At 41.0% G+C, this 14,284-nt stretch overlaps 1 protein-coding gene across 3 annotated transcripts in view; it reads right to left on the reverse strand.

The window, feature by feature from the left end:
• KANSL1 (KAT8 regulatory NSL complex subunit 1) overlaps positions 1–14,284 on the reverse strand; it is a 191,351-nt gene that overhangs the window by 160,714 nt on the left and 16,353 nt on the right. The window contains exon 1 of one of the 3 annotated variants that reach the window (XM_059048721.2): positions 2,110–2,220. The exons of the other annotated variants lie outside the window; for them this stretch is intronic. The gene's annotated coding sequence lies outside the window, so the exon portion shown is untranslated. Of the gene's footprint in view, positions 1–2,109; positions 2,221–14,284 lie in introns of those variants that run through there. 3 annotated transcript variants of the gene reach the window in all.

A 14,284-nucleotide genomic window follows, 5' to 3' on the forward strand; every position in this document is an offset into this window, starting at 1 on the left:
AACAAATACATCAAATATGCTAAAGGTCAAAGGAATTGCATACTCTGTAGGATAAACCTAGAGGAAATCGAAATCAGAATTCCATGACTGAGGATAGTTATCCCACATTTATAATACATTTTTTAGATTCCCAAGGGATGAGCATTTTTACCTTGCCTTATTTTTAGAACTACACATCACACTGCACATATCACATGACATGATGTAACTGTTAGCAAAGAAAATGGCCCAAAACCATTGAAAACATACATGGTAGAGGAAACGAATCAATGCACACAAGAATCACTATATTTCATATTTACTTTTTGAAATTTTTTGAACACACAACAGATCTTTTTTCAAATTGGAAACACGGTTAGTAAGCTCTGTAGAAACAACACAGAAATGTATTCGGTATTTTATAAAATAGGAATTTACCCAACTATGGGGAAAACTGATATGAAGAAACATAATAGAACAACATTCTTCTAAATCTATAGGATTAGCAGAAAAAAATTCTCTGGATCAAAAACGCAAGAGAAACATAATGAAATACCTTCAGGTAGAAAACAATTATTACTCAAAAGTGTTCATTGTTGTTGCGAGAAAAGAAAAATAGTTTTAAATGACAAGCATGTAGACAATTGAAAATTTCTAAATTGGTCAGACAGTATGCTAGAAAAAGAACTAAGTATAGCCTTTAGAAGGGGGGAGGGGAAAACACACCCACTTAAGCCCTTGTAAATAGTGGTTACTTTAAAGGACCCAAAAAGCAGGGAAAATACTAGACTATCCTGAGAAATGGAAAACATATTCCAATGTTCTACTTTCCATACGTGCAAGTGCTTTAGAAACGAAGTTCAGTAACAACCTATAACTATATCATGATTATGCAAGGCAAAGATTATGTAATTTTATCGTTTATTATAAATGTTCTCCGATTTTAAAACTAAAAAAACTAAAACGTTTTGATCTCTCTAATGGGGAGGAGAGAAGTTCTCCTGGGCTACAATTTAAAAATATAAACACACACCCCAAAACAAACAAAAAACACAATGATTGCTAGCCACGTGACAAAGGAGATGGCAACACCAGGACTGTGAATGGAGGGGAGGGAGGCGAGGCAGGAGGACTAGGAAGATTTCTCGGAACTTTGGGGACCTTGGGATTCGGGTCTCCCGACCCTTAAGGTACCAAACTCTAGCCCGACTAGTTGTACTGTTAACACTCTCAAGTAGTTTATTAATAGGTCACGAAAAATGCTCCAGTGACCTCCAGAATAAAAGGGGGAAAAACGGAGGAGGAGGAAAGAGAGCAATTTAAAGTGGCGCCATCATGTCACCCCTTCTCCCCTGAGGCAATCAATAAGCAATAGTTAAGTAACATGTTTCTCCAAAGAAACCACACTGGGATCCCGACAACGGAAAACAAAAGGATTTTTAAGTGAAACATGAGGGTAAGGCTGTTTATCCTATGGAAAACAATCAAATTATTTGCTGTGAATCAAAAGACAGTCAGCCGGAAAACAGGCCCCCCCAAACTCACTTAAAAGCAAATAAATGTCTCTTCCTCTTTAGTTTTTTTTTTTTTTTTTAAAAAAAAAAAACACGTCCGCCTGAGGGAGACTAGATCTGAAAACGTAAGTGACCTCAATTTACAGGCAACAAAAATAAATAAATGAAACAAGTAACCATCTCACTAAACAATCAGAGTTGTGATACACACCGTGAAACGCGCAAGATGTGTGTTTCGGCCAGAGAAAGGCCTTTTGCAGTCAAGAGAAGTTCAAGGCGAGAGCAAGAGTTTGTTTGGGTTTTTTTTTTAACCGGAATAAATCGTGTTCTTAAGGCCGCATTTTTAAATAGAACGCCAAACGAAAAGCTGGCGAACGAGGCGGCAGCTGGTGGGGAAGGGCCCCCGCACACCCCCGCCCTTGGGGCGACTCCCAGCCTCGGACCCGCAGCGGGGAAGCCCGGAGAGGCCATTTAAAGTTCCGGGGATTTTTCCTGCCCGGCCCTGCCTTTCTAGTTACAACTAACAAAGAGAGGGAGAAATGGGAGCCACAGGGAGAGCGAGGAGAAGGAGAAAGGGCAGCGGGAGGAGGAGAGGAGCAGCAGCAGCAGCACCTACCACGTGATGGAAGAGCGTTGCCCGGGCGGATTCAGCCCCACAAAATGGGCGCAGTTTGCAAACAGCCCCCGGCCTGGGCGCCGAGGGCCGGCGGCGGGCGGGGGCGCGCGGCGGCGGCTCCGGCCCGGGCCCGCCGCTCTCCTCCCCCCCGGCGCCCGGAGCCGCCCTGACTTTCCGGGCGGGGGGGCGAGGCGGAGGGGGAGGGGAAGGCGGCGGCGGCGGGGAGCGGCCGCTTTTTCTTCTCTTTCGGGCTCTTTCTCCGGCCTTCCTCGGCTCCGGCGGGGCCTGGGCACGGCCGGGGACCACAGCCCGGCCGGGAGGACGGGCGGGCGGGGGCAGAGAGTGAAGCCGCCCCCCCGCCCCGCACAAACAAGCGCCGCCGTCTGCAGCCCAAGCCCGCACCCCGGCCGCCGCCCCCGGACGCCTCTTCCCGGCCGGGGAGAGCGCTCCAGCCGCCCCCCGCACCGCCGCGGCGAGACGAGTCGGCTTCGCTAAGGTGCTCGGTTCTCCCGCCGGCTCGGCGAGCGGTGGCGGCGGTGGCGGCGGCACTGGGAAAATGGCGGCCGAGCTTCTTTTCCCTCCCCCCCTTTAATCTGAAGCGGAGGGAGAATGGAGCGAGCGAGCGAGCGGGCGAGTGCCGGGGACACGGGGAGGAGGGACAGCAGCGCCTCCGCCGGCTGCGGCTGCGGCGGCGAAGGGCCGCTCCGCCCCGGCGCGCCGCCAGGGGGCGCCCACCGCGCCGCCCCCGCGAGCCTCCAGGAGGCGCGGCCGCCGCCGCCGCCTCAGTCATGGCTCCTCGCCGCGGCCGCTGTTTCTGCACCTCCAGCTGCGGAGGCCGCGGCGCCGGGACCCAGCAGCTCCCAGACGTGCGGCGGCGGCACGCGGCACTGCGGCAGACGGGAGCAGACCCTCGCTCCGGCTGGGGTGAGGCTAACCTGAGGCACTGACGCCGTCACATTCCTTCCGCGCTTGGGCTGGCAAGGCCGCGCGCCAGCTATGAGGGGCAAGGCAGGCTGGCGCGACAGAGCAAGAGGACGTGAGCGAGGAACTGTTTGTACTGGGTAGTAAATAGGCTACTGCCGTCGGTACCACATTATTCCGGGGCTAAACGTGCGCTGAATCAAGTGGGGAGCTCCCTGACCAGTGAACCGCTTCCTGCCGCCCTTTGTCCTAGCAGCCAGCCTCCGTACACTGCAGCACGCCCGGGCACTAGCCCCAGCACCGCGATCAGCAACAGACAGGGTTAAAAAAAAAAAAAAAAAAAAAAAAAAGCGCACGTCTTCATTGCGCAGGCGCGGGCCAGGGCCCGCGCCGGGCCAGCCCGGGAAGGGACAGCCGGGAGCGAGAGGGGAAGTGATGGCCCACAAGCGCCAGGCCCGCTGGGAACTGTAGTTTTCGTTAAGAAGCACGCGTCTGGTTTTGGGTGTCACGGCTTGGCGGATCCACCAAAGCAGGCAAATAGCATTACACAATGAGTATTTATGCTTCCTGTCTCCACCAAAAGGAAGTTCACTGCTATGCTAAAAGTTTAACAAAGAACTCCATAGAGAAACCCAAATCTCACAACAAAAAGCAAACTTCCACTTTCCTACCAGAGTTGGTTGAAAGTGGTGGCACTTTATCATTTCTCATGACCAGTTTGTCAGTACAGTATTTTATTCCTCTTCCAAAATAGGGCCTTAAAATAATGGAAGTTTTTCTAGATTAAAAAAATTCAGCAATATAATGCGAAGTGTCACATTTACACAAATTATAATCCACTATCCTTTAAAACGAAAGAAAAAGTTACCAAAAGATGAATCCAGTGCTTAGAGGTTTAAAAAAGGAACTCTGGTATTCATCAAAATATTACTTTAAATTACAGAACAAGAAAAATGTTTCCAACAATTAAATCATCAAATGCAGCAGATGAGAAAGGTATGTATGCTCTACTACCAAAAAGGAAGATGAGAAACGCTCAATACTTTTTTGTGGCTTACCAAAACCAATATCCGGTGGTATGCGTCACTTCTGTCAGGCCAAAAAACAGCCTAACAGCTTGCCCTCCCACAAACTCTAACTCACTAGCTCCTACAGCATCTACACCTATATTTCCATTCGTACCCTTAAAATCACTCTCAATCATAGTCATGGTTCTCAAATATCAAAAGAAAGTCACAGGGTCAAATTACACAAGAATAAAAAAATATATGTATACATATTTGTATACACATCCAAAAGAGATCCTAATCTTGGCTTTTTAAATTATGATCCTGGGGGGGGGGATTTAGTTGATTGAAAAATGTATACACACATCTCCACATAAATAGTTATTCCACAAAATACAGCAGAAAAGTGTTGAACACAATTCTAAAACCAATAGATGGCGAACTAGAGCCCTAACGTGAGGATTCTGAAATCCAAATGAGCAGAATGAAAATACCAAATAAGGCATAGCCCTTTGCAGTGTATACTTAAATATTATGTTCAAAGACACTACAAAATAATTAATTTTACTACTGCTTCGATTCTTAAAACTCAAGTATCAGATTTAATTAGGCCCCCAAATAACCAAGGTTATAAAATACATTCTTTTCAAATGATTAAGAGGTAGAAATGCTCATTTTTAAACATGCATTTTGGGTAAAAATAAATCCCCACTTTCCCCTTTTCTCATTGCTTAGCCCAAGAGTAGGGATTTCACAGTCTTTATGGCACTTAAATCAATTTGTTTTACATTGTTATCTCGAATCAGATGTCTTTCTGCTCAGACACCAATTTTTCCAAGTAAGGACATTCAAAAGTGAGCTACTACAGACACAAAAATCTTAGACAAATACATTTTCTTAAAATTTCCCCCCAAAACACAGTGGATGTCAAGGCTGATTAAAAACACACACAGGGGCTTCCCTGGTGGCGCAGTGGTTAAGAATCCACCTGCCAATGCAGGGGACATGGGTTCAAGCCCTGGTCCGGGAAGATCCCACATGCCGCTGAGCAACGAAGCCCATGCGCCACAACTAATGAGCCTGCACTCTAGAGCCCGCGTGACACAACTGCTGAAGCCTGCATGCCACAACTACTGAAGCCCATGCACCTAGAGCCCATGCTCCGCAACGAGAAGCCACCGCAATGAGAAGCCCGCGCACTGCAACCGAGAGTAGCCCCCACTTGCCACAACTAGAGAAAGCCCACACACAGCAACAAAGACCCAATGAAGCCTAAATAAATAAATAAATAATTTTTTAAAAAAAAAAACACATACTACTCATTTTCCAAATCATTCTTGGAATAATCATTGTGATTGACTGTCCTCCAATATCCACTCTATCCTAGTAAATTAGTTTCAACCCATTCTCTTTGCCAATGATTGGTTGGGAATGGGCATGAAATGTAATCCTGGCCAACGTGACACGAGTGGAAGCCCACTGGAATGCCTCCAATAGAGAATTGTGAGAAAAGGTTCTTCAGTCCTAAAGATGAAATGAGGAAGAAAACAGTCCCTTTTCAGGTAATGCTGAACATGACACTTCACAGTGTCATGTTCTGCTACAGTCACCTTACAGCAAGTCTGAAGACGCCACCAACATCAAAGAGGGCAGAATGGAGAACTGGCAAGTACCTTGGTCCTTGGTGACAGCATTAAATGATTATATCAAACAATCCTGACATCTGCAAGACTTCTGGACTTCCAGCTACATGAGACCAAGGTAACAACAAACATTTCTTTATTGTTTAAGCCAATTTGAATTAGGTTTCCTATACCTGAAGTCAAAAACATACTGATTATTTTCTCATATTTTAGAGTATTTGTATACTCTAAAATACTTTATGGATAATTTATATTGTCATATTTTATTTAACCTATAGACCAGTCCTTTCCTCATATACACAACTCTGTACCCATCCATGTCTTTATCTATGTGTTCATTCTGCCCCAAAAAAGAGGACCATCCCTCCTCACCACCAATCCTCATTCATTCCTCTCCCCCAGTCCACCTCTAATTTATTTTTCCTTCAAGAAAACAGTAATAAGAGAATTCCCTGGCAGTCCAGGGGTTAGTACTTGGCACTTTCACTGCCATGGGCCCGGGTTCGACCCCTGGTTGGGGAACTAAGATTCTGCAAGCCGGATAAATAATAGAATAGGAAAGAAAGAAACAGAAAAACAGTAATAATAACAATAATGTAGATAATTGGCACTGTATTACCCTTACCCTGCTCTTGGTTAAATGCTCTCTGTAATTCCTCTGAGGTTGTTTTCATATACCAATCTTGCCTCCTGAAGCCAGCCTCAAAGCTCTTAAAAGCAGGAACTATGATTATTCCAACTTCTCTGATTTATTACCCTGGTCTATATAATAAACATACTCCAAAAAGGCACTCTTTAACTTCTTCACCATATATTTTCTAACAACTCAGAAATTCCTAAGCAGAATATTCTATCACAAATTCAGTATTTCATATGTCCGAACCAATCTCAAAAGGACAAGGGATTATTCTGTGTTGTACTTTAAAAAAAAAAAATTATTAAAGTAACTCAGGAGAGAAAGTCCTAAAGCCTAAACCATTTAGTTTCAAAAGGACAGGGACCCAGTTTTTGTTATTTGCCATTGCATCCCAGGGCCCTAGTCCAGATATCACAGAAATGAACACATCAATCTATATAAGACAATATTAAAATTACATCATGGAAGAAACATCTTTAAACTGAAATTGGTGCATGCTCTCATGTTAATATTCAGCCAGCTAAATATGAAGTAGAAAGCCAGGATAAACTGAACCAAAATTGGGAAATTTAAAAAGAAGAATTTTGGATATTAGAAGGAATATGGAAGGCCATCTAATAAAAACCTCCAGATTTTATTATCAGGAAAATAAAGCCAAGAGAAAGGAGACTGGCCAAAGCCAAAGCTGGAACACATGCTGGAATCCAGGTGTCAGTCTCCAATTCTCACTTTCCCCACTGTATCACCTGCCTTCCAGAGTTAGAGCATCCCAACAGAAACATACTACTCACCTGGAGAATAAGTAGTGCAAACATGACAAAGGTATTAAACCTGAACAATACTACCAATTCAGTTTCACCAGTATCAAGATTTGGCCAAAGATAAGTAAGAGAAAATCCTCACATTGATTACAATAAAGCACAAAGATCAAGACTTTTTTTCACGAAATGGAAGTCTCAACTAATTCACAATATCATATATTCTTATGTATTCAGTCCAATAGCAACAAACTTGCAGTAATATTAAACAACTTAAGGCATCTGAAAAACCTGTCAATGACAAAGTATTATAAGAATGCATGGTATTCCTTAGTTTCAATCCCACCCCAAAACAAGATAATTTTCTTCCTCATACTAAAGATACATAGGCTCTGGAATTTAGAGAAAGATATTATCTTACCATCTCACCATAGAAGTGATCCAGTAACTCACTGAGAAGAAAAACTAATCTTTAGGCAGACTCACGATTTAACCGTGTTAGTACGGAGAACAGTAACTAAAGTTACAGATTAACCCTGAAAGCACTGCTCAATCTAGAAATAATTTATTTGGGGATATTTAAGAAGACAATACTAAAATTCAACTGGATACAACTGTATCACTTAAAGAAACAAGTCAGGTTCTCCCAGGCCATCAGCTATGTTAAGACTTAACATCCAAGATTGATGGTTTTCTCTTCTGCAGTCCCACATTTCAAAGTAGCTACACAAGCACTGACTTCTAATACACGTAGTTTAACCAGAACTTTACATGAATATTTTAATAAAGTTTCTCAAGGAGTTAAATTAAACAAACATACAAAAAACTACTGATTAAATAAACTGATTATTTAGGTGGATTTTAATAAATTCTAATGCTTTGAACTTTAGTAAAGAACATTTTACAATTCTCCAATAATTAGAATTAACCAAAAAAGTTAATTGACCAAACATAACAGGAGTATTTTAATATACTGATTTTGCAGATAAGGCAATGTCAAATGAAGGAATCTGCCTAAGACCTAAACACTGTATTAGATAATAAATGTCAGAACATGCCCCAAATTTACCAAGAAACTGTCTGGCTTCTTTTCGAAATGATACGTAAAGGTGAACGTGGAGAACTTCAAGGCAGCTGTGAGCACCCAAGTTGTGGAGGGCCTGATAGAGAGTCAGAAGGGGAATAAATGTTCACAGAGAAAAGGAGTCGGGCTTCCCTGGTGGCGCAGTGGTTGAGAATCCGCCTGCCGATGCAGGGGACACGGGTTCGTGCCCTGGTCCAGGAAGATCCCACATGCTGCGGAGCGGCTAGGCCCATGAGTCATGGCCCCTGAGCCTGCGTGTCTGGAGCCTGTGCTCCGCGACAGGAGAGGCCACAACAGTGAGAGGCCCGCATACCGCAAAAAAAAAAAAAAAAAAAAAAGAGAGAGAAAAGGAGGCAACAAGTGCACAAGGCAAAAGGCATTAAAAAAAAATTTTTAAGTGAGTTGCTGAGTCCAAAGTTAAGATGCAACTTCTAAAATCTTGCTCTGATGGCATAGTGAACCTAGGGATTATGGAGATAGCACATCACACCTGTTCCCTCCAATAGAGAGGCACACCATTCTTGGAAAGGACGTTACTTTTTAATCCACTGATTCCTGGATTCCTGAACTGGGTTCTCATGTAGTGTGCAGCATACAGCTATGGACTAGGAAGTAACTGAAGACACTCAATAGACAGGAGACATCTTGCTGGAGTGTCGATTTAATCAAAGATTATAGTAAAATCAGACAAACTTTTGTTAAAATAAACACAAATATATTACAGAACAAAATGCAAAATTCTCATTTTTTCAAGATAGAGAAGGAGTCTTCAGAGAAATGCTCTTTTTGTGACAAGCTGCTTTGGACAACCCCAGATCTTGACAGTACTTTAGGAGAAGCATTTGTAGATAAATATGCATGCCCCAAACCCCTGAATGTGTAGTTCCTTTATACAGATGATGAAACCTGAAAACATCTAATGTAAAAATTGTTGTGGGTACAATATTATAAATGAGACCATAAGCTACTGAGAGAACATGACTGGAATTCAGTAAATGCTAAAGCCCCTGTTCTTACCTCTTATCTCTGTCACTCATTTACTAAGAAATCATATATAATTTTCTTTACAGCAATCTTTTTTCATTTCTGAATTAGACTGACAAAAATAATAGAACATAATATTCAGTATTTTCAGCCATATTCCAAATTCTCACAATCAAATTTAGAAACAAATTTATCTAACAAAATTGTCTCAAATGATCTAGCTCTAGCTTCAACGAATAGAACAACAACAAAAACAAATAGCCTAATGAAACTACATCTTTTATAAAAAATATAAATAAATAAATAAATAAATCCTTCTGTGTAGAGGAGGAGAAAACCTACTCACATGTCCTAGAATTTCTATGGTGGCAATGTCAAAATGTGATCTTGCTGGTAACATTTAGGCTAGGGCATTGAATTTTTATAACATGACAACAGTAATACTTGTATTCCTGCCTTGAATGACTTTCTTTGATTTTTCAATAAAACTAGATATCCCCTTAAAGCCCTATTATTAATTCCCAATCATTCATAAACATTTACTGAGTGTCTACTGGATGCTAAACACTATAGTACCTCTGGAAAAAAATGCTAAATCACCATCATAAACTATGTGGTAGCCAAAAAAAAAAAAAAAAAAATCCTTCCTATTCACTGATATTTTAAACAGAATTCAAAGCCAAGAAGTAGTAAGAGAACAATCAGCAAAATTTTAGTTCTTTATTCTTCCAATTCAACTCTCTTCTGGCCCTTTTGGGAAGCTTTTGTAGACCACCCTAAGAATGCTAAAATTAGGTGTTATTTATGGCATAACTAGAATGACGTAACAAAACAAGTACCTCAAAAATAAAACTAAGAGAAGACGTTAAGGGAACCAAGTAGGAGACAAGGATCTGAAGTGCCAGACTTGGAACCTCTACCCTGAATGCCTCAAGATAGGGAAAAGGTCAAGAAAAGGAAAATTTGTGACTTGGTCCAATTGTATTTAATTCTACGTCTTTCTTTTTTAAAAAATTTATTTATTTATTTATTTATTTTGGCTGCATTGTGTCTTCGTTGCTGCACACGGGCTTTCTCTAGTTGTGGTGAGCAGGAGCTACTCTTTGTTGCACTGTGCAGGCTTCTCATTGAGGTGGCTTCTCTTGTTGCGGAGCACAGGCTCTAGAGAGCGTGGGCTTCAGTAGCTGTGGCACGTGGACTCAGTAGTTGTGGCATATGGGCCCTAGAGCACAGGCTCAGTAGTTGTGGCGCACGGGCTTAGTTGCTCCGTGGCATATGGGATCTTCCCGGACCGGGGCACGAATCCATGTCCCCTGCATCAGCAGGCAGCCTCTCAACCACTGCGCCACCAAGGAAGCCTGGCAGGCGGATTCTTAATCACTGCGCCGCCAGGGAAGCCCTACATCTTTCTTTCATTCTCAACTATTTGCTCTTGCCCCGTGGGAAGGCTTCTAGATTTCTTGTGGTTGCCACAAATTTAATAACTCATAATATCTTAAACATTAGTTGTATTAACTATTATCTTCATTCAGTAATTAGACAATTAGAATTTACTATTGCTAAATGAATGTCCAAAATTAAACCAAAATTATTTCAAGATGAAGTGAGGATACATCTCAACTTATTTGATAAGGCTGTTATTACCCTGACACCAAAACCAGACAAAGACATCACAAGAAAACTACAGACCAATATCGTTTATGGATATAGATGTAAAAAATCCTCAACAAAACACCAGCAAGTGAATCCATCAACATAAGAAGGACTGTACACCTTTGCTAAGTGTGATTAATTCAAGGAATTCAAGGTTGATTTAATATCTGAAAGTCAATTAATGCAATACATCATATCAATAAGGAATAAAAACCACATGATATCTCAATTGATGCAAAAAAAGCATTTGACAAAATCCAATACCCTTTCATGATAAAAACAGGAACTGAAGGAGACATTCCTAACGTGAGAAAAGGCATGTATGAAAAACCCACAGCTAACATCATACTTAATGGAGAAAGACTGAATACTTTCTCCTTAAAACCAGGAACAAAACCAGGATGTCTGCTCTCAACACTTCTATTCAACATTGTACTAGAGGGCTTCCCCGGTGGCACAGTGGTTAAGAATCTGCCTGTCAATGCAGGAGACACGGGTTTGAGCCCTGGTCCGGGAAGATCCCACATGCTGCAAAGCAACTAAGCTCATGCTCCACAACTACTGAGCCTGTGCTGTAGAGGCTGCAAGCCACAACTACTGAGCCCGTGTGCCACAATTATGGAAGCCCGTGTGCCTAGAGCCCATGCTCTGCAACAAGAAGCCACTGCAATGAGAAGCACACACACTGCAACGAAGAGTAGCCCCCGCTCTGAAAAGCCCGCGCACAGCAATGAAGACCCAATGCAGCCAAACATAAGTGAATAAATGAATAAATAAAAATTTTAAAGAAATATTGTACTAGAGATTCTAGCCAGGACAATTAGGCAAAAAAGAATAAATTAAAAGCTTTCAGGTTACAAAGGAATAAGTAAAACTACTACAATTTGTACATGACATAATCTTGTATATAAAAAATCCTAAGGAACCCACAAATAAACTATTAGAGCTAATAAACATATCCATCAATGTTACAGAATTCAAGATCACTATACAAATAAATAGCAATTGTATTTTGATACAATAGCAACAAACAATCTGAAATGAAATTAAGAAAACTCCATTTATAATAGCATCAAAAAGAATAAAATACTTAGAAATAAATTTAGCAAAGAAAGTATAAACCTTATAATTTGAAAACTACAAAAATTGACACAAGAAGTTAAAGAAGTCCTAATTAAGTGGAAAGACATCCCATATTCATGGATCAGAAGATATAACTTTGTTAAGATGGCAATACTCCCTAAATTGATCTACATATTAATTCAATTCCAGAATATCCAAAACCATCTTGAAAAGGAAGAACAAAGTTGAAGGACTCACACTTCCTGATTTCAAACTTAATTCGAGGCTATAGAAATCAAAACAATGTGGTACTGGCATAAGGATAGACATATAAATCAATGGAATATAGTTTAAGAGTCCAGAAACACTCACATTCACAGTCAATTGACTTTTGACAAGGGTGCCAAGACAATTCAATGGGAGGCAAGTGAGGTAGGAGTGGGGGTTGGATAGTCTTTTCAGCAAAAGGTCCTGGGGCAACTGGATATTCACATGCAGTAGAATAAAGTGGGACCCCTATCTCACACCATACACAAAAATTGACTCAAAATGTACCATAGACTTAAATATAAGAGTTTAAACCATAAAACTCCTAGAAGAAAATAAGAATAAATCTTAATTATCTTGAGTTACACAATGGTTTTTAGACATGGTACCAAAAGCACAAATGACAAGAAAAAATAAGTAGACTGAACTTCGTCAAAATTACAAAATTTTGTGCATTAAAGGACCCCATCAAGGGACGTCCCTGGTGGCACAGTGGTTAAGAATCCCCCTGCTAATGCAGGGGACACAGCTTCAAGCCCTGGTCCAGGAAGATCCCACATGCCACAGAGCAGCTAAGCCCGCAAGCCACAACTACTGAGCCTGTGTGCCACAGCTACTGAAGCCCACGATCCTAGAGCCCATGCTCCACAACAAGAGAAGCCACCACGATGAGAAGTCCATGCACCACAACAAAGAGTAGCCCCTGCTAGCCACAACTAGAGAAAGCCCATGCACAGTAACAAAGACCCAATGCAACCAAAAATAAATAATTAGTTTTTCAAAAAAAAGGACCCCATCAAGAAAATGAAAACAGCCCATGAAATGAAGAGAAAATATTTAAAATTCATGTGTGACAAGGGACTTGTATCCAGAATATATAAAGAACTCTTAGGACTCAACAATAAAGACAATGGACCGCAATGAAGAGTGGTCCCCGCTTGCCACAACCAGAGAAGGCCCTCACACAGAAACAAAGACCCAACACAGCAAAAATAAATTAATTAATTAATAAACTCCTACCCCCAACATCTAAAAAAAAAAAGACAATGGAGTTTAAAAATGGCAAAGAATGTGACAGAAATAGACATTTATCTGAAGATACACAAATGGCTAATAAGCATATGAAAAGAGCCCATCATCATTTGCTATCAGAAAAATGAATTCAAAACCACAATGAGATACCCCTTCACACCCACCAGCCTGGCTATAATCAAAATGATAGACAATTACAAGTGTTGAGAGGATGTGGAGAAACTGGAACCCTCACAATGGGGTATATATCCATACAATGGAACATTACTCAGCCAGAAAAGGAATGAAAAGCTGATATATGATACAACGCAGATGAACCTTGAAAACATGCTAAGTGAAAGAAGCTAGTCCCAAAATAGCTCATACTGTATGATTCCATTTATATGAAATGTCCAGCAAGGACAAATCATAGAGACAGAAACTAGATTAGTGGTTGCCAGGGGCTAGGGGACAAAAGGAAATAGAGAGTGACTACTAATAGATAAAGGGTTTCTTTTGGGGGTGTTGAAAATGTTCTAAAATTAGTTTGTGGTGATGGATGCACAACTCTGTGAATACACTAAAAAAAAATTGTATGTTTTAAATGGGTAAATTTTATGATATGTGAAATGACGATCAGTAAAGCTGTAAAAAAAAAAAGATGAAGCCAAAATAATACTTAATTTCTAAACAACTTCACTGTGCAAAAAAAATGTTAAACTACTCGTAAAAATATCAGAAGACAAGCCTTAATTCTGCAATTTATTTCCACTTGAGAGATTACCTCAGAGCACTAATATGCTTTCATGTTACACTTGCAACCTCATTGCCAGCAGTATATATAAGCAAAAATTAGGTCCTTGTCAAACTCAAGTTATTCAACTTACTCAAGTAAATTATTCTAAATTACTTTATGTAAGAATGAAATGAGGAAGATACAACACGTCATAGATAAAATCAGTCATCTATAGGAATGATACAAACTAGGACATCAGTAAGCCAGTGAAGAGTTTAAAGAATACAAAATCCTATTACTGGAAGGGTTATCTTCAGTGAGATAGGATTGGAATGTATTATTATTATAAAAGCTTAAACAAAAGTAGCAATATTATACTCTGCCCAAAGAATATTATAACAGATGGTTGGCA

This window comes from Kogia breviceps, chromosome 19 (assembly GCF_026419965.1).
Source record: "Kogia breviceps isolate mKogBre1 chromosome 19, mKogBre1 haplotype 1, whole genome shotgun sequence".
In the NCBI taxonomy this organism is placed as follows: Eukaryota; Metazoa; Chordata; class Mammalia; order Artiodactyla; family Physeteridae; genus Kogia; species Kogia breviceps.